Source organism: Poromitra crassiceps (genome assembly GCF_964638095.1).
Source record: "Poromitra crassiceps genome assembly, chromosome: 8".
Lineage (NCBI taxonomy): Eukaryota > Metazoa > Chordata > Actinopteri > Beryciformes > Melamphaidae > Poromitra > Poromitra crassiceps.
In genome coordinates, this window is record NC_139629.1 from 45,730,240 (window position 1) to 45,754,183 (window position 23,944).

Here is a 23,944-nt window from a genome sequence, read left to right on the forward strand (position 1 = left end):
TACAACATATGCATGCGGCCACAACACACTCATGCCGGTGAAATATGTCCTCTGCATTTGACCCATCCAGGCTTGTCCTTTCCTCCGGGGGGCAGGCCAGGAGCAGTGGTCGCTTTTTCTTTCCAGCGCCCAGGGACCGTCATTGGACCAACTTCAGATGTTGTCGTCACTGGTCGGATGACGATCTTCTGCATGTTTTTTAGTGGGGGGTTATGTACGGAGGAACCCCCTGGGGGGGTACGGGGAGAACATGCAAACGCCACACAGAAAGGCCTTTTCGACGAGATAGCCCACCTGGGCAGTAGGCAATGAAGATATGGGGGGGGGTCACAACTCCAGCGCCCACAGCGTCCCAGGCGAGAATCGAACCCAGGACCTTCTAGCTGTGAGCGGACAGCGCTACCAACTGCGCCACCGTACCCCTATGAACAAACACGTAAAACTAGCAAGCCTCCTTTAGCCTGCAGTACCAACACACATGTGCTAGCAATCATTGTTCACATACAACAAAGCTAAGCAATCTGGAATCAGTCTGAAATCAAGTGCATCGGTTTAGTATATGGTGTTATAGTAATACAAGATAAAGATTTGACACGTCCATAGTAATGCTATAGTGTCGTATAGAAGGCCTTAATGTTGTTGGTGTAAGGCCCGAGATCAAGCCTGTGAGCCATTAGACATGACACCCTGTAACCATCACTCCAAATGCATCAACACATCACCTCCAAGACGTTGATCAAAACAAGAATTTACATCAGGATTCCAGCTTCTTGGTATGAGTACAATTTTCCATGCTTCCCGAAAGTGCCCGATTGAAGCCTATTCATGCGGGAATTCTGGAAAAGCAACGGGCTTTTACTGCTAAATGACTTACGCGACGAAACACAGCGCAAATTACTGAAAACAAAAGGCAGCGGTGGCGATTCATCTTTTACTGTTAGCGGTGGCGGCGGGCTAATTCACGAGTGCTGAGGTGAGGCTTTATGAAGACCAGCTGCTCCCCTCACCACCGCCAGAGAACAACAAAACGCTGGATGTTTACGACCAACATCCAGCTCATCCACTCACTCACACAGAGCCAGACTCCAACATCCAGCTCATCCACTCACACAGAGCCAGACTCCAACATCCAGCTCATCCACTCACACAGAGCCAGACTCCAACATCCAGCTCATCCACTCACACAGAGCCAGACTCCAACATCCAGCTCATCCACTCACACAGAGCCAGACTCCAACATCCAGCTCATCCACTCACTCACACAGAGAGCCAGACTCCAACATCCAGCTCATCCACTCACACAGAGAGCCAGACTCCAACATCCAGCTCATCCACTCACACAGAGAGCCAGACTCCAACATCCAGCTCATCCACTCACACACACAGAGCCAGACTCCAACATCCAGCTCATCCACTCACACAGAGAGCCAGACTCCAACATCCAGCTCATCCACTCACACAGAGAGCCAGACTCCAACATCCAGCTCATCCACTCACACAGAGAGCCAGACTCCAACATCCAGCTCATCCACTCACACAGAGCCAGACTCCATCATCCAGCTCATCCACTCACACAGAGTCAGACTCCAACATCCAGCTCATCCACTCACACAGAGTCAGACTCCAACATCCAGCTCATCCACTCACACAGAGTCAGACTCCAACATCCAGCTCATCCACTCACTCACACAGAGCCAGACTCCAACATCCAGCCCATCCACTCACACAGAGAGCCAGACTACAACATCCAGCTCATCCACTCACACACAGAGCCAGACTCCAACATCCAGCCCATCCACTCACACACAGAGAGCCAGACTCCAACATCCAGCTCATCCACTCACACACAGAGCCAGACTCCAACATCCAGCCCATCCACTCACACAGAGAGCCAGACTCCAACACCCAGCTCATCCACTCACACAGAGAGCCAGACTCCAACACCCAGTCCATCCACTCACACAGAGAGCCAGACTCCAACATCCAGCTCATCCACTCACACACAGAGAGCCAGACTCCAACATCCAGCTCATCCACTCACACACAGAGAGCCAGACTCCAACATCCAGCTCATCCACTCACACACAGAGAGCCAGACTCCAACATCCAGTCCATCCACTCACACAGAGAGCCAGACTCCATCATCCAGCTCATCCACTCACACAGAGAGCCAGACTCCAACACCCAGCCCATCCACTCACTCACACAGAGCCAGACTCCAACACCCAGCTCATCCACTCACACACAGAGCCAGACTCCAACATCCAGCTCATCCACTCACACAGAGAGCCAGACTCCAACATCCAGCTCATCCACTCACACAGAGAGCCAGACTCCAACTGGGAGGTCGAGTGAACGGTGCAGCTGCTCACTCGACTCCCGCGTGGACTTAAGTTGGCCGACTTCAATCCTGATTCCCCGTGGAGAGTGTTTGGCGCTGTAGTTTTACACGATATTGTATCTCCCCGTGTGTGTACAGATGCATTAGAGTACAATGCTCACGGGTATAATAGTACGTCAGTTATGAAGGCCAGTCAATCTTGTTTATAGCAGCCAGCGAGTCATTCTGGCAGCACGGCGCACTGTTAGGGCCAAGAGATAAGGTAAAGGAAGCTGTGCATACAAGCGTGTATAAAGGCAGTTAGATACACAGCTGATGTTACACTAACATTGGACTGCTGCTGTAAACATCCCCTTGAGACTTTGCAACGTCTCTCTCGTTCTATTGCACGCACTGTCCCCCGCAAATCTGTCCAATTTCCACCATGAGAGGAGTTGTCTACCTAACAGGGCAGCAACGCTGTTTCCATGATATGAACATGTCACGTCTGTCTTACTGTTTGACTAGCCCATTGATACCTGATGCAGCATTTGTGTGTGTATCCCTTTAAGACCGCGAACCGCGTTAACGCGGTTCGCGGTCTTAAAGGGATACGCACACAAATGAGGGATATACACGCAAATGCTGCATCAGGTATGAATGGGCTAGCTGGGCACGGGCCTCCTGTGCAACACTCAAACCTCTACAGTCGGTGTCCCACCTCTTCAAGTGCTTGACAGGAAGCAAAACAGCCATCATCATCATTGTCACTGCCTGAGAAGTCAAAATCTACTGAGCTGGGATAATTTTCATTACATTTACATACGCGTCTCTCGTCTATTCACCTTATGTAGCCTCGCCCACTTGACTTCATGTTCAAAACGCCGGCTGTTTTATCTCCTCCAACTAGCCTGACTCACCTGGTCAAACAGAGTGTAACTCACATTATGAGTCAGACTAGGTTTAGGAGTCCCGGGAAGTGTAAATACTATCGCAACTTCCGATTGTATTTACACTTCCTGTTAGCCTTTTCAAGCCAGATGGTCTCTTCTACATACGGCGAATAAGATTCTGCATAGCATGGCTCCTCCCCCATTAGTGCTTTCATAAAGAAAACACTAGAAATGCCGCATCATCACAGTTGTATGCCTCAGGCAACAAGTCAAGTTGCAGTCCACGTCCATGTCTGTCCAGACTCATACATGTACAAGCACAAATACCTCCATGGTGCATCAAAGTGGGCTCACAAGCCAAAAAAGGTTGGGAACCCCTGCCCTAGCCACCCCTTAAATCCCGCCTCTCTACGACCTTCCTATACCTACTGTAGCTATGGCCCCTTTTCGCTAGCCCCGCCCATTTCCCTCACCACGCCCCCTTCCCACCACCAACACCCTCTAGCTAGCCACTCTCCCTACCCACCCCTCGTATCGCCACTCTCTACGACCGTTCTATCCCTGGCTATGGCCCCTTTTGCCTAGCCCCGCCCCCCTTCCTTGATGGATGCGGTCACAGCGACCTTGAACTTTGACTAAAAGTCAAATTGGTTCATCCTTGAGTCCAAATGGATGTTTGAGCCAAATTTGAAGAAAAATTCTCTCAAAGCGTCCCTGAGATATCGCGTTAAACGAGCAACGTATGTACGTACAGTATGTGCGTACGTACGTACGGACAACCCGAAAACATTATGCCTCCGGCCACGGCTATCGCTGGCGGAGGCATAAAAACAAGTGATGACAGACGCAGCAGGTCTGTGGCAAGAGGGGACTGTATAATACCTGAGCAGGTCTGCCTTCAGACAGGCAGCCTTTTCAGTGACAGCAGCTCATACATGGAACAGTCTCCCATCACAGTTCAGAGACTGTGACACTGACACAGATCCTTCATTTAAAGTCCAATTAAAATCTTGGTTGAAAGACAATCAAGCGTGTGACCATGGATCGTTATTATCCCTGTTACTTGATGTGATCTTATGAAGTGTGTGGCACTATAGTATAGGTACAGTATATATAGTATAGGTACAGTATATATAGTATAGGTACAGTATATATAGTATAGGTACAGTATATATAGTATAGGTACAGTATATATAGTATAGGTACAGTATATATAGTATAGGTACAGTATATATAGTATAGGTACAGTATATATAGTATAGGTACAGTATATATAGTATAGGTACAGTATATATAGTATAGGTACAGTATATATAGTATAGGTACAGTATATATAGTATAGGTACAGTATATATAGTATAGGTACAGTATATATAGTATAGGTACAGTATATATAGTATAGGTACAGTATATATAGTATAGGTACAGTATATATAGTATAGGTACAGTATATATAGTATAGGTACAGTATATATAGTATAGGTACAGTATATATAGTATAGGTACAGTATATATAGTATAGGTACAGTATATATAGTATAGGTACAGTATATATAGTATAGGTACAGTATATATAGTATAGGTACAGTATATATAGTATAGGTACAGTACTGCTGCTCCTGTTTTCATGTATTTTACATGTTGTCTTTTGCAGTTGTCACCATCATACCTGCCCAGGGACTACGGGAAAACTGGCACATTTACAGAAATATTTATTCATGTGCACTGTGCCTGTAATTTTTTTACTGAATACATAAATAAATAAATAAATAAACTTCCCCTCACCCTCGAACAGGTGCCCCCCAACCAACCAGAGGAGGCACTACCCTAGGACACATCCCCCTTAATCGGACCACACACGACCAAAATGTGCCTGTGTGGACGCCCGGCCAACCTGGAGGTAACACGGGGGCTCGAACCCCCGACCCTCGTGTCGGTAGGCAGGGAAACTACCACTGCACTACCCTCTTCTTCTACGCCGTTAACATGTGCGACACTTGCGTCATCTGTTACTGAATGTCCGTCCCCATCCGGGTCCTCTGTAACTGTACTTTCCAGCTCCAGCTCTGTTTTTCCTCTTCCTCTTCCATAGATCTTGCACAGTGCAGTCACTCATTACTCCTCTGTCTCCACCCTAAGCATTCCATGACCTCTCCATCGCTCCCTCTGTTACAAGGCCTCTTCTTCTGCCGGTCCCGTGTCTGACTGCACCGCCATTCCACTTTCCCTCCTTCACGTCCTCCCCCTTTCCTCTTCTTCTATAGATCATCTCCTCCCTTGTCAGTGCGGTTACAGACAGTGTCTAATGTTCCATCTACCTCCACCTTAACCCTCTCTGCATTGTTTTGTTTCACTTCATCTTCATCTAGTGTGGTCCAAGATCTATAAATCATGAGGCTGAGTCACAAAAAAGCAAACAACTTCACTTATAACTTACTTAAAGAAAATGCCAGTCGCTACCGCCTGAGTGCTAAAACATATTTCTAGAGACCAATGCTCATCCCATGGTTGCTGAACTATTAGCTTTGTTGCCAAGGCAACTTAAATATCCTGTTGTCCCCGTCTAAGATCTGAATGATTTATAGAGCTCGTCTTTGATATCGTGTGGCCGAGCGCATAACTGTGCTGCTCTGACACACCCCATCTTCTCTCTGTGCACAACTCATTTTCTCTTTATCGTTTCGCTTGTTTTTAATGTCTCCCACCCGCCGTCCAGAAACTTTTCTGGCAGGTCCAGAATCTCCCTCGTCCCTCCGCCCTCAGCCTCCCTACGTCTCTCCCTCCTTTGAGCCTCTTTGTTGACAAGCAGACGGGGGCCTCCACCTGTCCTGACCTCCACCTTTCCCCCCCTCTCTCCACCCTGTGGCTTTCTGATGACCACCCTCCACCCATCCATCCATCCATTCAGTACCTTCTCGGACAGGGCCTCCTCCAGCGTGGCCAGGGCCGTGTCGGTGTTGCTGGAGTCCGTTTGAAAGCCCTTGACCCGCTCCCTCAGGCCGGCCAGCTGCTTGTCCTTATCCTTCAGCTGCTCCACCAGGTTCTCTATCTAGAGAGAGAGACACAGAGAGAGAGAGAGAGAGAGAGAGAGAGAGGGTGAAGAGGAGAGGTTAGCATAATTTTTTTTAAATGTGAAACAAAAACCATAACAATCGCAAAGATGTGCAAGCATCATAGGGCAAGTCTAGACCGAACCTGAAAGTTAAAATTACACACACATGTTCTCGTCCTCTAACATGTCATCTTCCTGTTTACCAGCATCCTCATTGTGTGGCCTCTCTACACACAGACAGCAGCGGCATTGTCACTGCGACCGTCAGGTATCATTACACCACCAAACCCAATGCGCCCCCGAAACGCACCGTGGACTGGAGACCTCGTGGTCCCCGACAACAAACTACCGAGAAATGAAATGATCCCATTGACCACCATTGCCGATTCCTGGAGAAGATGAGTCTAGACACTGAACAGTGCGCTCAGCCCCCTGGCTTCGCTCTCCCCATTTCCTGTCGTAATGTCTTCCATTCCGGCCTGCCATCTCGAAGATGAGCGGCAATGAAAGCCTCCACTGTACGCACGGCTCGGTTCAACAGACAATTAGGGGCTGGATGCACCGACAGAGATCTCTGTGTGTGTCGACGGCTTTACGGAGAGAGGTGTAAACAACGCAGACGTTGCATTTTAAAAGCAATCCTGCATCGTTTCGTACATCCCCTCGTCGGATCGCCCCGGCTGATAAGACGTCTGAGGAAAAGGGGTGGTTTTACTGTACGGTGGTTTGAGTACAGTACTAGAGTTAATTTGGCCCCGTTGACTTAAGGGACTGTGTGTCTCTGTGTCTGCCTCTCTGTGGCTAACCTCATGTCCCTAAAGTGGCAGTGTAATTGCCAGCTGTTGTGTTCAACAGGCTTTATCTGATGAACAGAGCAGAATGCAAACACACACACACACAAAGACGTGCGCACGTACCGTACGTGTATACGAACACGCGCACACGCACGCACGAGCGCTCCGAGCTGTACCAAACAAAACACTAGCAGATGCAGCCGGGGTAGGACACAGTGCAAGCCAATGAGACTCTAGAGGTCTATAAAGCAATCACAAAGGGACAGTACATCTGCTGACACGTTGCGTGCTTGTTGCTATCAAAGATTTCATAATTCCTACAGGCACACTTTACATGCCTTCAAATACTTTAACCCATTGATGATACCTGATGCAGCATTTGTGTGTGTATCCCTTTAAGGGGATACGCACACAAATGAGGGATATACACACAAATGCTGCATCAGGTATCAATGGGTTAATCAGTATCTTCTGCATTTAAACTCCTCCCCCCCCCCCCCCCCCCCACCTCAGTTTGGTAATGTTGTGGACTCTATATACAGTATACTATGTTTTTCCATTTACCCACTCAGACTTCTTCTTCAGTGGTTTTCTCCATACAGACAAAGCAGCATTCACTCACTGCTGCAAAGCATTAATACCACATTCGACCCCAGCTGTCCCAATTCTGAGGGCTCGCATTGTACAAAAAGAAAAAGGCACATGCACTCACAAGAATCCATCGTTTAATGAACATAAGAAACCAATAAAAAGCCAGAAAAGCACTGCAGGCCACCGAGAGACCACATTTTAACATTTTAACTGAAATGGTGACATGGTGAAAAAAAAAAAATGTCCAAGGGGGAGAAAAGGCTGCATTCCAGTCATGGGTGCATAGATAGATAATGTCCAAATCTCCACAGCTATTTGACAAACCATTAGGCCACATACTTTGGTGTTCCCTGCTCCCTGGAGGGTTTAGAGGGGGGGAGACTGAAGGCGGCCATCTTGGTTTTATCTTTGGAGGGGAAAGTGGCAGGAGGGGGAGGGGAGGGGGGGGGGTGAGCAGCCAGGGGGCCCCCGAGCAGATCTGGAGATCTTAATGACAGTGATTACACCGCCAAGCCCAGAGCTCTGCTCGCTCAATCCACAAGCGATGTGGGGAAATGAGCCCCTTTGGGGGGAACGATGGGAACGCTTCACACTATCAAAGCTAGATCACTTTTCCCCAGTCGTTCACATGGCTGTGATGGGTGTGTTTGTTAGCCGGGGTCACATGATGGAAAAGACAGGCCAAAGTCAGCCACTCGGTGAGTCGCGGACGTTTAGTGAGTTTAGTGGGGGAAAGGGTCATAGCAGCTAGGGATAGGAGGGTGCTAGAGAGTCAGGGTTTGAGGGGTGGGTAGCGTTAGTGGATGGGGGGGGGGGGGGGGGGGGGGTACGGGTGGTGTTGGGGGGGGGATAGAGAGAGGAAGGTGGTAGAGTCGAGATTCGAGGGGTTGGTAGCTTTAGTGGCTTGGGGGCTATGGGTGGTGTTGGGGTGGGCATAGAGATAGAAAGGTGGTAGAGAGTCAGGATTTGAGAGGGGTGGGTAGCATTACTGGTTGGGGTGGGCATAGGGAGAGGAAGTTGGTAGTAGAGAGTTGGAATTCGAGGGGTGGGTAGCGTTAGTGGCTACGGAGCTATGGGTGGTGGGAGGGGGTGGCAGGGGGGGGGGGGGGGTGAGGGGAAAGGTGCCATAGGGGGAGTGGCACTGTGGGCTTAAAGGTTTGTGCTCGTTAGGGTGGACACTGTGTGTGTGTGTGTGTGTGTGTGTGTGTGTGTGTGTGTGTGTGTGTGTGTGTGTGTGTGTGTGAGAGAGAGAAAGAGAGAGAGAGAGAGAGGGGGGGCGGGGTCTATGGGTCTCACTCATTCTCCCATTTGAAGTGAGATCGCTGAAGAGTTACTCGTTTCCCTGGGGGATACAGCCTCTCGAGTGCTATAATGGCGGTGCGGAAACCCACAGCATTCACGACCCGCAACATCATCCAGCGCTGCTGAAGGCCCGACGGATTACGCAAGCCTGACGCCTTCACTTGCTTATCTCGGCACGCAATAAACAAACGGGCAAATAAAAACAAATAACTAACTATGGCCTCTGGCTGTGTGGCAGCTCAGAAGCTCCAAATACCTCGTCCTCCACCCTTCCTGAACACACACACACACGCGCGCGGGCGCGCACACAGACACGCACACACACGCAGACGCACATACACAAAACACACACAAACACATGCACACCCTTGCTCCCTGTCCCTGTGGACACCACAGAGCCCTATTTCAGGTCAAATTGAGCATGCCGCCCCTGGTCTTAGATAAATGATTACATTCTTCAGCAGGCTTCGTTTGCTTTGGCCTGGTCACACAAAATAACAACCGCCCGACGAGACATTTAGCCTCGTCGCCCGGCCTTCCGTGAAATTGTGGCAGGGGGGGGGGGGGGAGAAGAGGAAAGGGGGGGGGGGGGGGGGGGGGGGGGCTAAACACGACTTGAACCTTGAACCGGGCGGATGAGGGCTCGAGTCACGTGAATCACGGATATGGGAAAGAGGGCGAGGAATTCTGCCCGGAATTCTCAAAGCCCCAAACACACCGAGGAGAAATGGCTTTTGTGGACGGGCGAGGTGCACGGGCAGTCGCATGCAGGGGGGCCTCCCTGCCAGTAGCGTGGGTTGTTATGATGAGAAGAACACCAGGCCTTCACTTTATCTCTCAGTGCACGAGGCGACCTCAAACTGTACTACTCCCGCATCTCGCGTTCACACACAGCAACACAAAGACACACACACACACACACACACACACACGCACTTTTATCACTAAACCGCCGTTGCATATGTCATCCCACTCTCCCACCACACACACCTCCCCTCGAGCAGCAGACCACCTAGGATGGCCCGGCTACCATGACTCTACGGGCCAGGCACTGCGGTGCGGTGTGTCTGTCTCTCTGGAAGTATGTATCCTGTTTAAAGAGCATTACGTCTGTCTCTTAGTCATCTCCCTCACACACACATGGCCCCCGAAACTGTTTACGGCCACGCTGTTTTGACTGCGATAACCTTATCCACAAGCTGAGAGGATAAGAGCGGCTTCTCTGTAAAAGCGGTGGTGATGATGCACGTTTACCCGTGGCTGACCTTGACTTTGGATGCGCCATCGACAGCACCGGGTTCTCCAGTGCAACTAAATAAAGCGCGCTGGAAGATATTGTAGCGCTTGCGGGAATATTGTAATCTGTGAGATGGATCGTAATGAAATTGGATTTGATTTAGACTTGGGATGGGAAAAAAAGAGTAGCTAAATGAAAAAGACAGGGGACGTCCTCCAAAACAAGGTACGTTTATTTGAAGTGAAAAGGGTTCCAAAAATGTCAACAATACAATTTTCAAGCGGCGCAGCTTCTCCTCCACACACAGTCAGTGGAGCTTTGAGATCCAGTGGGAAGCCAGTTGTTGCATTGCGGTCGTGGGGCTGTACAGCATGATGATGATTAAGACAAGATGAGTTCTAATGTAATGGGAGAGAGAAGTCAGTGAAACAGTACCGGGCCCCGCTCCTCTGGCGAAAAGTCTTGATCTAAAAGCAGCTCGTTCCGGAGCCCGACCACAAACCCGGGCGACCCGTCTGTGTTCCATCCAAACTAAGAACTGGAACCAGCCTCCGCGTCCCTACCGACGAATCACTTCTGCAGAACACAAAGGCAGGGGAGACCGGCATAGAGCGTGACCACCATAAAAATGCGATCATTTGTATTTTTAAAACTCTTTTGGACCAATAAAAACACCAAACAATAATTGGTCGCCCTTTCCGAGAGGCAATTCATTCCGCCGTGCTTGTCATCGCCTCTGAAAATATGACAGAGACAGTTGTAAAACCCAGAGACCCTGGCATCGATGGGTTACGCGCGCACGTACACATACGCGCGCACGCGTATAAACACACATAGGGACAATAACCCGCAAACTGAACAATATGTAGTAACACAGTGTACTTCCCCGGAGAAATGTAGGTCACACTCAAACAGAAACATGATGAAAGAGTTCATACTGGAAGGATCACGCTGCGACTTCGAGGACTCCACAATCCCATACTGTGATCCAAGCAAAGCACAGACATATTAATCTGCTGTCTGTGAGTATGTGTGTTTATGTTTAACTTAAGGTTGTCAAAGAGTCTCGATAGTATCGATAATAACAATTTGAAACGGATACAATACTCATTTGCAACAGGTATAGTATCCGTAATAACAATTTGAAACGGATACAATACCCATTTGCAACAGTATCGATACCAGCAGTGCTTTCTCTTAATTAATACAGACTTTTCTCTCCCTATCATTGGTGACTATCTGTTGCTTCGACAAGCTAAAAGTGTTCTGATAGGTTGATGACTAGAGCAGGGGTAGTCTGCTGTGTAAATTCAACGTAAAAAAAAAAAAATGAAGCCTAGATTATGGAGAAGCGTGCTTCTGTCCGTCCATCTATGTTTATTTGTATGCCTCTTCATGATGTGTTGTCATTTTCCCCTCCGTGGTGTTGAAAATGGTATCGAGTATCGATACCTGATCGATTTCCTTGCGTATCGAAGTTAGACATTCTAGTATCGCGACCACCCTAGCACGGACATATTAATCTTGGACTTTGATGCTGTCTGTATGTGTGTTCTTGTTTGTGCGTGCGTGCGTCTATTTGTTACATGCCAACATCTCCACCTGCATACTGTAACGGCTCCCCTCCGCTGCCATCACAGCTTGTCGCTGATTCCCAGGTTAATAAAGGACTTCCTCCTGGAACCAGGCACTCAGATGTGGCTCTTCAAAGAGAAACACAGTTTGGCCATAAAGAAGCTCAGGGAAGACAGTGACCTTTTCAATGAGATCAGGGTGTGTCTGCATTTCTTTCAACCCCCTCCCATCCCATCCCCTACTCCCTACTCCCCACCCCCCATCTCTCCATGTTAACCAGAGGCACACAGGCACTATGGCGGGGCGTTTGTGGAAGCGCAATACTGTGTCAGAGAGTGCCCCCCTGTGGCAATTTGCTGCCACAGCCCCCACCGTCTCTCAGATTCAACAACTTAAAAGTCTGTTTCAAAATGAAGAATATGTGTTTGTGTAAAAGAAAGGAGAAAAAAAAAATGTCTGAAGCCTCCTCCGTAGTGTGGGAACCGCAGAGTGGCTCATTTGTTAATAACAGCCTGGGCCTGCTTCTCATGCAGGGGAGCGCGGGGTTCACTTCCCCCCCAAGCTGTCAGAATAAATGCACTCACTTCCTGTTGGATGAGAGACATCCTCTCAGCAGACAGCAGGGAGGCCGTGTCGTTAGAGAGACTTAAGGTGTTTATAGAATACTCCACTCATAGTCCCGTGTACAGGCTACAGAGCAGTCTGATTAATGACAGAAGATGCGCCCACATGACGTCTCTACATCCTGCGCATCAAGAGTCCCCCCCCCCCCCGAATTTAACCTGAAGCTCTTTCTGCCATGTTGCTACGGTGTTAGGGACAAGATGTTTGGACTTCTTTGTACCGGCGGTGGCAGCCATCTTGTCTTCTGTCAACAAATTGCGCAAACACTCGCCGGAAGTTACAGCATGCAAGCGGTCTGACGACCACCGTACGTGTCGCAAAATGCTGCCAAAACTCTGATAGGAGGTCATACATGTCGTAATACACCTTGATAATGCGACTAAGATCGGAATACTGCACGTCTTAATTTGATTATTGCTTACTATGATGACCTTATTCAGGTTAAGCTAATCAGACAATGCTGTTTACATGGCAGTGTCTTATTCAGAGTATTGCCTTAACCCATTGATACCTGATGCAGCATTTGTGTGTATATCCCTCATTTGTGTGTGTATCCCTTTAAGACTTAAGGGAAGTCTTAAAGGGATACACACACAAATGCTGCATCAGGTATCAATGGGTCAATCGGGTTAATATGGGAATATTGCTGTTTATGTAAACGTAAGGGGCTGTCCTGCAACTGGAAGGTACCAGGTTTTGTCCTCGTAGTACAAAATGTCTTCTCTATCATCAGCCATGCAGCAGGACACAGTGAAGGGGAACTACGAGGATCAAGGCGTTGCACAGGCTGTGCTGTGCAGAACCCCTCCAGACCGCCCACAGTCCTCTGAGGACCGACTACGGAGGATGAAGGGACGACGAGACCTTTTCAAGTAGAGAACGACACCTCTCCCCTCTTCCCCTCGAATGACCTTCCTGGTGTCACGCTCCTTGATGATGTCATGCAGCTCCTTCATGCCTCGAGGACTCATTACTCATCACCGTTATCGACCGTAACGACACGGAGCACCATGACCTCATAAGACGAGTGGTGCCCGAGAGAGGAGGGGGGGGGGGGGAGGAGAGAGGAGGGAGGGTCAGAGTGCGATGCTCAGGTTCTGAAATCATCCACACTTTTCTAGACGAGCTAAAGTACAAAGTCATTCTTTATTTCTGTCAGCGGACACCTTTGAAGGTTTTTTTTTTTATTTCTGTCTGAACTCAAATGTCAAACACACTTTTAAAACACAGCAAAAGGGGGTCACAAAAAACCTCTTTATTGCTAATGAAGGGATGGAATAAAGGCTTATTATGTGCTATTTTGATCACATGGCCAATACTAGCCAACAGGGGACGGCTGGGCACAAAAACAGGCGTCCGGGGCGGGGCAGCGCAGCGGTAGATACCCTGCCTAGCAACACGAGGGTCGCAGGGTTGAGCCACCCGTGTTACATCTGGCCTGGTCGGGCGTGATGTACAGCCAGGCACAATTGGCCGTGTCTGCGGGCGGGGGAAGCCGGATTAAGGGCATGTGTCCTGGCCATCTCTGGTCGGTCGGGGTGCCTGTTCAGGGGGGGAGGGGAACTGTGGGGGGGGGGGGGGGGGGATAGCATAATCCTCCCACGTCCTGCCGGTGAAACTCCTCGCTGTCAGGTGAGAAGAAGCGGCTGGCGACTGCACATGTATCGGTGGGAGCATGTGCTAGTCTGCGAATGACGATCCGATTGATCAAAAGCAACAAAAACATGCGTTTGTGTGCTACTGTGTGTACGTGCGTGTCTTGCTGGCGCGGTTACCCGTCTCTCTCTCTATATCAGCTCTGCTGGCTTGTGCCAAACCACCCGTGTGCCCTCCCTCCCGACCAAAAAATGCCCATGTGTCTGCCAGCATCCAGGGCGGGGGACATGCCAAGCAGGCAGCGCTCTCCTGTGGCACGGTCATGGAAAACGATCCGTCAATGCGGGAGCGCCGGGATCGAGTGGGAGAGACAGAATTTTCTACGGGCTTCACTCCGATTACGCGCGGGGCCTGTGACTCTCACGCCGGCTTCCTCTCTGTTGCCCCTAACAGCCGTCGCTGCTGCTGCTGCTGCTGCTGCTGCTGCTAACCACCAGCGCCTGTTTGGAAAAACAAAGACGTTCTGTGTCCATCAGCAGCAACACACACACTCACACACACGCATACGCATACGCACACTCACACGCACACCCACACACATGTGCTCTTACGAATGCGGCCGCATATATGCATACAAAAACAAGACACCCATATCCACTTGTCCAATTCCCTCACAGTGTTCTGTACATCCACTGTAACATATGGGCTTATGCTGAACATACATACTGATCCCTGAGGAGGTCACACACGCACGTGTACTGTATACACACACACACACACACACACACACACTTACACACTCACTCACACACACACACACACACACACGCACGCACGCGCACACACACACACACATGTGCGCGTACACACAAACGCACACACAATCAGGCTGCGATTATGATCATAAATGTTGGGCCTGTTTCAGCCTATAGCACTTACACCATATGACAAGCAGACAGCCTCCCCCTCTCCTCTCCCCTCCCCACACATTCCTACACAAAGCCATTCACACAGACCCTCCACTGCATTCATACATATCAATTAGACACCAACACATACTGGCAATGGCACACACACACAGGCACACACACACACACACACACACACACAGCGAGGAGAGAGAGAGAGAAGCGGTGAGAAAAGATGGAGCAAGTGTTGTTTTCATAGTGATTTCTCCTGCTTGGCCACAGAGAGAGAGAAAGGAGCAGGAGAGACCCAGAGCTGTTCAATGAAGACAGATTGCACTTGTGTAGGCTCAGCTGAGTTAGTGTGTACGTGAGTGTGTGTGTGTGTGTGTGTGTGTGTGTGTGTGTGTGTGTGTGTGTGTGTGTCAGTGTGTGCTGCTGCTGGCCAAGTTGATCCACGTCCATGGTCTTTAGGCTCAGGAGCCTATCTCTGCCCCCCCCCCCCCCCCTCGGCTACGGAATGCTGTGGTGATTGCTGGGTAATTACCCTGACGCTTTATTCCTCTGCTCCCAGCACCATTAGTATTAATTCTTTTTCTCTTTTTCTTCTCTTTGGAGACGAGGGAATGGCAGCGCTTTGATCTGGAGGAAAGAGAGAAAGAGAGAAAGAAAGAGAGAAAGAGAGAAAGAAAGAAAGAAAGAAAGAAAGAAAGAAAGAAAGAAAGAAAGAAAGAAAGAAAGAAAGAAAGAAATGTGGCCACCCGGCTGCGACCCCAGCAGCTGCACTTCCTGCCCTAGCGTCTGACCCTGGCCCACTTACTTTACAGTGATAGGGTCAGACAGGTCAAACCGTGACCCCGGCATACAGTCCTACGGTTCAACAGAGGGACTATGGGGTCAAACCCTGAACCACTTTCACGTGAGAGGGTTTCGAGGGAAACCGGAGCGCCTGGCTCAGATCTCAGAGGCCGCCGCCGCCGACTACGAGAGACCCTCAGCGGCGTCGCAGCTCGTGTCATCATCAGGCTAAGAGCGTCCGCTTGGATTTATGGTCGCAGTCGGAAATGTCATCGCACACCATGTGACTATGGAAGTCAGGCAGCACAGACAGGCGCTGTGGTCAGGCGGAGGATGGACTTGAATAGTTGGAGCCTGAGCTATGCGGGGCTTCGTCTTGACTGATGTGTAGCCTGGCTCCAATCAGCCAGCCTCGGGCTCTCTCACCATTAACTCCGGCTGATTGCTGATAGGAGCAGAGGGGGCTGCGAGGGGGCCTATCACAGGCTGTTAACCGGAACACCCCCCCCCCCCCCACACACACACACACACACGCACTTACAGTATCTGTACCCATATCTCTGCACTGTGATTGGTCGGGTGGAATCCATTTGGATGAAAGGCATTGGTGGCCTCATCACACATCATTCAAGATCACACACATACACGCACGTGCGCGCACACGCACAGACACACACACACACACACACACGTACATGCACGCACACACGCACAGACACACACGCACACACACACACGTACATGCACGCACATGCACAGTGTTGATCGATGAGGATCTGTGAGGCACGGTGAAGTCACACGTACACAATCACTCACCTCGAACACTACCTACAGCGGTCCCGCCCTAGACTGCTGCACTACTAAGGTATGTCTGTCTATCATTTACTGTGAGGCAACCTCTGTTCTTTACCAGGACAGTTATTAGTCAACAGTTTTTTTCTGAGAGCTGGTTCAAAAATCAGAACACTCAACATTTACAAAGCTAATGTGATGTCGTGTCCAACATAATGTCATACGTGGGTTTAGCGTGTAAGTAGGAGTAGTATGTGATATTTATGCAATGGCATTGGGGGGGGGGGGGACAAACCTTCGTAGCGAGAGGCTCCCAATAAGACTGTTGCAGAGGGAGTTTAACATTGGAGAGAGAGAGGTCATTGTCTGTCTCAGATATACACTTTTAGACACACTCTAAAAGCACTATGCAGTATATGTTCATGTGCATATATGCATATGCATGGCCACACACACACACACACACACACACACACACACACACACACACACACACACACACACACACACACACACACACACACACACAGAGGTTTTGTCACACACTGGTCAATGCTGGACTAATATTTTCCTTTCTGTCAACATGCGACACTTCCCCTTGCCATCCATATGCATCACACTCAACAGTGGCAGTGTTGTGCTGGAGGAGCGCTGTCAAACACGGGGAAGGAGGCAAAGAGAGCAGAGCACGGAGTGTCGGAGGCCGCTCTGGCTGCGTAGGCCGTTTGCACAAATCAAGACTCGTTTGACTGCTAAGATCCTGCACAGCAGAGCCGTGTAAGGCCGTGTGTCTATCTAGCGTCTTTTTCTGACCGTTAAACGCTGGAAGTACGCTGGGTAGTGCACAATATGCAAGGAACCAGTCTGAAAGTAACGTTAGCTCAGTGCGGTAGCTAGCTCGATAGCTGACAGCTAACATTAGCTAACAACACACATACAGCGATTTAGCTCAACACTCACCGGAGATATTAAGTGTCTGGCCAATCTGCTCCCACAATTGAGCCTTTCTGTCTCGGTTGTGATAGTTTCTCCATATGATTAGTTGCCTGAAAAGGAGCAGCCGACACCAGCGTCTTTCTGAAAAGTTAAAATATTTTCAGCTGGAAGCGCTGGGAGCCGGCACACAAAAACGCCGGAGCGCTGTGAAAATAGACGCTGGGGGCAGCCCCACTTCCTCTACGTCCGTGTGCGCCCGCATACGCTCTCTCCTCATTGGAAACAACTGAAAAAAGACGTTGGCGCTGAGAAGAGTTGCAACATCTCCATTCACTCCAATGGACCAGTTTTTTACTATCAAGAGTTCCAGGAAGTAAGGTCCTGGATTAAGCAGCACTGTCGAGTTGCCGCAAAATGGACAGTTTGTGTTGTTACTTAGAACGTTTTTTTTTTTTTTCTTGAATCAAATTGTACATTATCAGCTTTATTTTAGCATGCAAAAGTAGCGCGAGACTCATTCCTGGCTGTTCATTGGCTAATGAGTCTCACATTTTGGTCCTCCGCTGACGCCACTCTCTCTCTCTAGAGGACACTACTGCACAGGAAAGCATAGGTCGGTCGTGTGCTCAAATCAAGACTCTTTTGACTGCTAAGATCATGCACAGCAACGCCACCGCAAGCAACACACCGCCATGCTGACGACATACAGTATGCCGGCTTATTCAGCCAGGGGCATGAAAGAGCAACGAATTAACATGAAGGTGAAAGCGCATAAAATAGTGAGGGATGGACAGAGGAAAGAAGGATGGCTCCACGGGGAGAAGGAGAGAGAGAAGTGTGCGGGAGACAGGAAACGGAGAAGCCCAAGGACAGGATGCATCTCTATTTATCTCTGTCTCTCTCTACTTTCGTCACTATCAAAGCCCTGAGGCCTGCGATGACACCAGACCAGAGCAAGCGCTGACAGAGCAGGCAGGCAAAGAGTCCGAGGCGAGAGGGTGCGCGCTGAAACAGAGCCGGGCTCCCCCGAGATAGTCTGGGGGGCGAGACCTGCTAGACACTATCATAACTAACAGAGACCCCTGTGTATAGGGCAACATCCTATAGACACACAGACAGCACATATGAACACACGCACACACGCAAAACGTACACACACACACACACACACAAGCGGCCGACGCGGCCCGAGCAGACGTAACCCAATCTCCCTGTCTGTGGTTGCTATAGGGAGGGAACGTGATAGGGGATACTATACTTCCATGCACACAGGCCCAGGCTTTTTAAAAGCATGAATATGGATTGAGAAGACCACAATGTTTGAACATGAATAACACATGTATGCCAAAACCACACCACAACCGGCTCTGCATATGTGCTCCTCCCCCACCCCTAAACCCCCCCACACCCCCCCACCCCGAAAAAAGAAACAAAAACGAACAAATAAATAAATAAATGCATCATTATGCATTGGTCATGGTTGCGTAGACCACGGGCTCGCACAGAGCTCCCACTGTTCTGCGTTGTTATACGTAAGACCAAAAATGGCTGCACATGCCCTGCATAATGCTTTTTTAAAACTTTAAACAATTTATTTTTATTTTATTCCCCCCCCCCGCCTCCTAAATGCAGCCTCTGACTAGGATCAATCTACGACTCAAAGTACAGCAATGACATCATGGACTCTAGTGCTATAAGCCATGGCGACTGTCTTTAGAGAGAAGCCCAAAGCAAACGATAACAAGACTCATACTGTACTCCCTTAGACTATACAAATAGGGCACCGATGATCTGACAGAGCTATTCACCTTATGTTCAGACCTTACAGTGGGTCAAATTCTTCCGGGTCCTTTTAACACTTCCGGTGGTCACGGCGCAAAATAAGAGAGTTGTTTTTGGAGCGGACAGTGAAGGGATAAAATAAAGAATGTAGCCTAGTACTTTGAGCTCGGTACACAGCAGCAAGCAAGCGAGTATCCACTGTTAGCCAGGTCAGATAACGTTATCGTCGACAATGACGAGCACTTTCTTGTAAAACATACCTGGACTCCAACAAAGAAAGCTTCAGATAGTTTTCTCTCCTCCGAGTTGCGCTGGAGCCACTAACGTCAATAAGACCCGCAGACGTTAACGTAATTCCCTGGAATGCGAGACTTAACGAGCCAGTTACATTGCGTTGCATTCTTAGACATTGCCGTTTGCTTTTATTTGGTATGTTACATACAATTGGCTATATTATTAGTTAATTCAGAGTTAGATGATATTGGAGAAGCCAGCCATTTTATTTTATTTTATTTTTAGCCGGAAGTTTTGATACGGCCACACAACCGGGTCAAATGGGCGTGGCTACATAAGGTGAATATCGCAGGCAAAATCTCTCTGCAGTGATGCACTATAAATCATTTCAGACTGTCAGTCTGTGTCTGTGTCTCTCTGTCTTCCTGGCTCTCTCTCTCTCTCCCTCATCTGACCAAGAGTCTGGGAGTCATTTCTCCAGTATGTAAAGTATCACACATTAAAGAGTGATTGCAGCATTAAAGTAAAGAAGGGCACTTTAGCATTCAAAGGTACCACACTCCAAACTGGGATGGGGGCAAAAGACATGAAAAGACCGTCAAAGTGAAAGCAGGCTAACAGATGAAAGTGTGTTTGTATCTGTGTTCTCATTTTGTACTATAGACGGTTTTCACCAGCTGCAACAACCCCACAGCACTTCCTTTTTCTCCGCTTCTTCTTCTGTGTTTTATGGCGGTTGGCAGCATCCTTAAATGTTGCGTTACTTACCGCCACCTGAATTTTATCAGCATCACACTGCTAACTATTTAGTTACAGTGTCCACTTTCTCTCAGCTGTACAGGGGAAAACACTGACCTATAGCCTACTTCTATTTCTATTTTTTTATATTTGCTACACGTTTAACACGTTAACTGCCAGCGACGTATGCATACGTCAAAAAAAATCCAGCGCTTCACTGCCAAGGACGTATGGATACGTAAAAAAAATCGTTTTTTTTTTTTTGACGGTGGGGCGTTGATCAATCCCTTTTACGTCTCCTGTACAATTATTGGAGGTATTGAATGTGTATAATCTATTTTACCGACCCACTAAGTGTTGACAGTGCTCCCCCAGACGAGCGAAATCAAAGAAAAAGGGAGCAAGCCATTCCAAGGAAATGGCGAGGCGATTTTACAGTATTACATTCTCATGAAAATGGTTGGGGGAAAACGCTCTCGTTTTCACGCTGATTGCTGGCGATGCGGGATTGCAAATTTACATAATACATTACAGGTGGAACACACTTTGAAACACGCAGCATAAATATGACCAGAATCGCAAAAGCTTCTCTCAACCAAAACTCCCAAGAAGCGAGCGAGTCCATGCCGACTTCCTCAAACAGCAGCCTGCAGACAGGCACAGGAGAGCAGCAAAAGCACTGAGACTGTGACGGCCGCTGCACCCAAGAAGAGGGAGGAGTTGAAGCAACTCTGCCTCTCGCTCTCTCCCTCTCTCTCTCTCTCTCTCTCTCGCTCTCTCTCTCTCCCTCCCTCCCTCCCTCTCTCTCTCTCTCTCTCTCTCTCCCTCTCCCCCTCTCACTAGGATTAAACCTAGTGCGTCTCCCTCCCGAGAGGGAGGGAGAGAGAGAGAGAGGGAGGGAGAGCGAGAGGGAGGGAGAGAGAGAGAGAGAGAGAGAGAGAGGGAGGGAGAGCGAGGGGAAGGGAGAGAGAGAGAGAGAGAGAGAGCGAGAGGGGGAGGGAGAGAGAGAGAGAGAGAGAGCCAAAAATGAATGGTTAAAGTGACAGCTCTATCGAATTTCACAAAAAGCCGTTTATCTCTGAATATTTGTTCTGATGCTAAAACCATGCTGTATTCAACTGATAATGCTTACATAACTACTAACTCTACAAACTAACTCTTTTAGACAGAGAAAGTACACATTCTATTAGTACTTTTGAGATATTGTATGTTCACAAACTCCAAGCAGAAAATAATCCTCGGCGCTTGTAAAATGAGCCACAATCCTCAAAAAAACGGCTTGGCAGAAGCTACCTACAGCAAGAAAAAAACGGCTGGCAGTCAATGTGTTAAATGTAAATATAGGCCTATGCGTGCAATAACGTACTGATAGTCAGCTTACTCTGTAACATGTAGCTTTTATTAGCCTCTCAGGCTAGCTCCGGACCAGACAACAACGGTTCCTACTAACCAGCGTGTGCACGTCTTTCCGACAGGGGTGGTTGTTATGGCAACTATCAACAACAACAACAACTACTACTAACTACTACAAGACATAAAGACCGAAATAGGCTACCTTGTTAATGTGTCTGTCGGAGACACGGCCTAACATTAACATTTAATATGAGCCGAATTTCAGCCTGCGCTCAGCTATGTATACAGGAAGTAAACCGGATATTCAGGTGGGTTGTGACGGTTGTTATTGTTGTCAAGGTAAAACCGTCTATACTGTATGTGAAATACGTTGTCTCCCGATCTGCACTTTGAATGTGTTGAACAATCTAGTCCGTCCAGGCTGTTCAGTCACGTTGGAGAGCGTCGTCTTATCTATATTTGCTGGCATAAACACAACACAATTAAAAGCAACCACAAGAAAACACAACTCAACAATAATGCAAAACATTATACAAGAGGAGAAGAAGAAAATAGCTAGAAGAGGGGGGAAATCCAACACAATCCGAGCAAAAATCGATGCACTAAAAAATTCAAACTAGACACAATAATTCTCCCCAGATTCCAAATACTACTACTACTACTACTACTACTACTAATAATAATAATAAAGATATTCACAAAATGAACTCCCCATGAACAAAGCAAAGGTTGGATAACTGGAGTATAACCTCAGTAGAATTAAACACAACAAACTGCCTGTTGTTATTTATATCGGACATACTTTACTCTTTTTTTTTATATTTTTTACTTCTTCTGTCCCAATTTATATTACAACCACATCAAGACTCAATAGAGCGTTGTTGCTCTTTGATCTGCAGATCTCAATTCCTTTTGAGCGTGGGAAAAAAACACATGCAAAAACTAAACACATTATCACACATCAGCTGAGCTGTCGTCGGCCCTGTGACATCACCGCTAAGAGGCACCCTGGGTGGTGGGGGGGATTGGCCTCGTTTTCCAGTGGAGACAGAGTGCACGCCGTACCAACGGAGATGCATCATCTTAACGCCACAGCCGGCCAGGAGGATGACACATGACCGCCGCCGGCGGTATGTGCGCATGTGTGCGTCTGGTTTAGATATTTACTCTTTGTTTCCCTCAGTGAGGGAAACACACATACAAGTGATTAATAGCCCTATGAACTGCGTGTGGCTGATTCATGTTCGGACCTGCAGAGCTAATACCTTTACGAGGAAGGGGGAGGCCTGTCGAATCTGCTAATCAAGCTGTTTCTAATGATCTACTGTATTTGTACACGCCATCTTGTGGTGTCAAATAGAATACAAATAGAAAATAAATACTCGTTAAAGAGTATGAGGTTATGAGGTGCCAATCATGTCTTCGTGGAACTGATTTAAGCCACTCGGTTGAGTTTCGACATCCAGCTCACCCCTCAGCAGCACGTTCCTTTGATTTCCTGGATCAAGAATGAGTGCCATTGCCAAAAAAGAAGCAGTCACCCTGAAGTCAGGAAATACACCCTTGACAGTTCGATCAGTGCCTGGGGAGAAGTTCACCCTGCCTGGGGAGAACTTCACCCTGCCTTGGAGAGACTTCAAACACGCAGGGCCGACGCGTGGCCTTCACCGTAGACCAGCAGTGACTTATAGAGTATGAAGCCGGGGAGGAAACGAGCGCTCTCCTCCTGCCTTGCCCCTGGGAATACAAGCACTGTAAGTTATAGCCCCGTAGGACTGCTGGGAAAGAGGACGTTTGGAAAAGTGATCAGAGGGAGGTGGTCAGCGTACAGTATATACAGAGGGCCGAATGGAGTGGAACACCTGTTGCTTCACAGTGCAAAGCACTGTTGCCAAATCCTTTCCAAGGGAAGTAGCTATTGGCCGCTCAGGAAGTTGCCAGATGATGTCATACGATAATTTGAATATCAATAACGCTGCACTTCATAGCCCGTTTTAATAGTATGCTGACTCCACCCACCCGGGCCAGTTTCACCGTAACAATCACAAGTGGAACTTATCCTACAACCCCTGCTCTCAGCGGAGAAAGGGAGCTACGCTCAATGCACCAATTTCATCAATCAACACATTAACATTGTTTCCCATGGTCGTCAGGGGGGTCTGAAAAGTAGCTCATTCTAGTGACAAAGTCGCAACACCGGTGTAAAGTATCCTAACTGGCCTGCTTCTATATTCTAACCAATTATTTCACTCATTTCAATTTAAGACATTAAAGAAACAAGGTCATGATGTTGACTTAAAATGACTTTTCCTCTGTGCTGGGCTAATGTACTCACTGTAGATAGAATTGTGCATATATATATACCGGCACCACATTAGATCGTTGCTAAAGGAGAAGATTGAAAATTGAACATAAAACATAA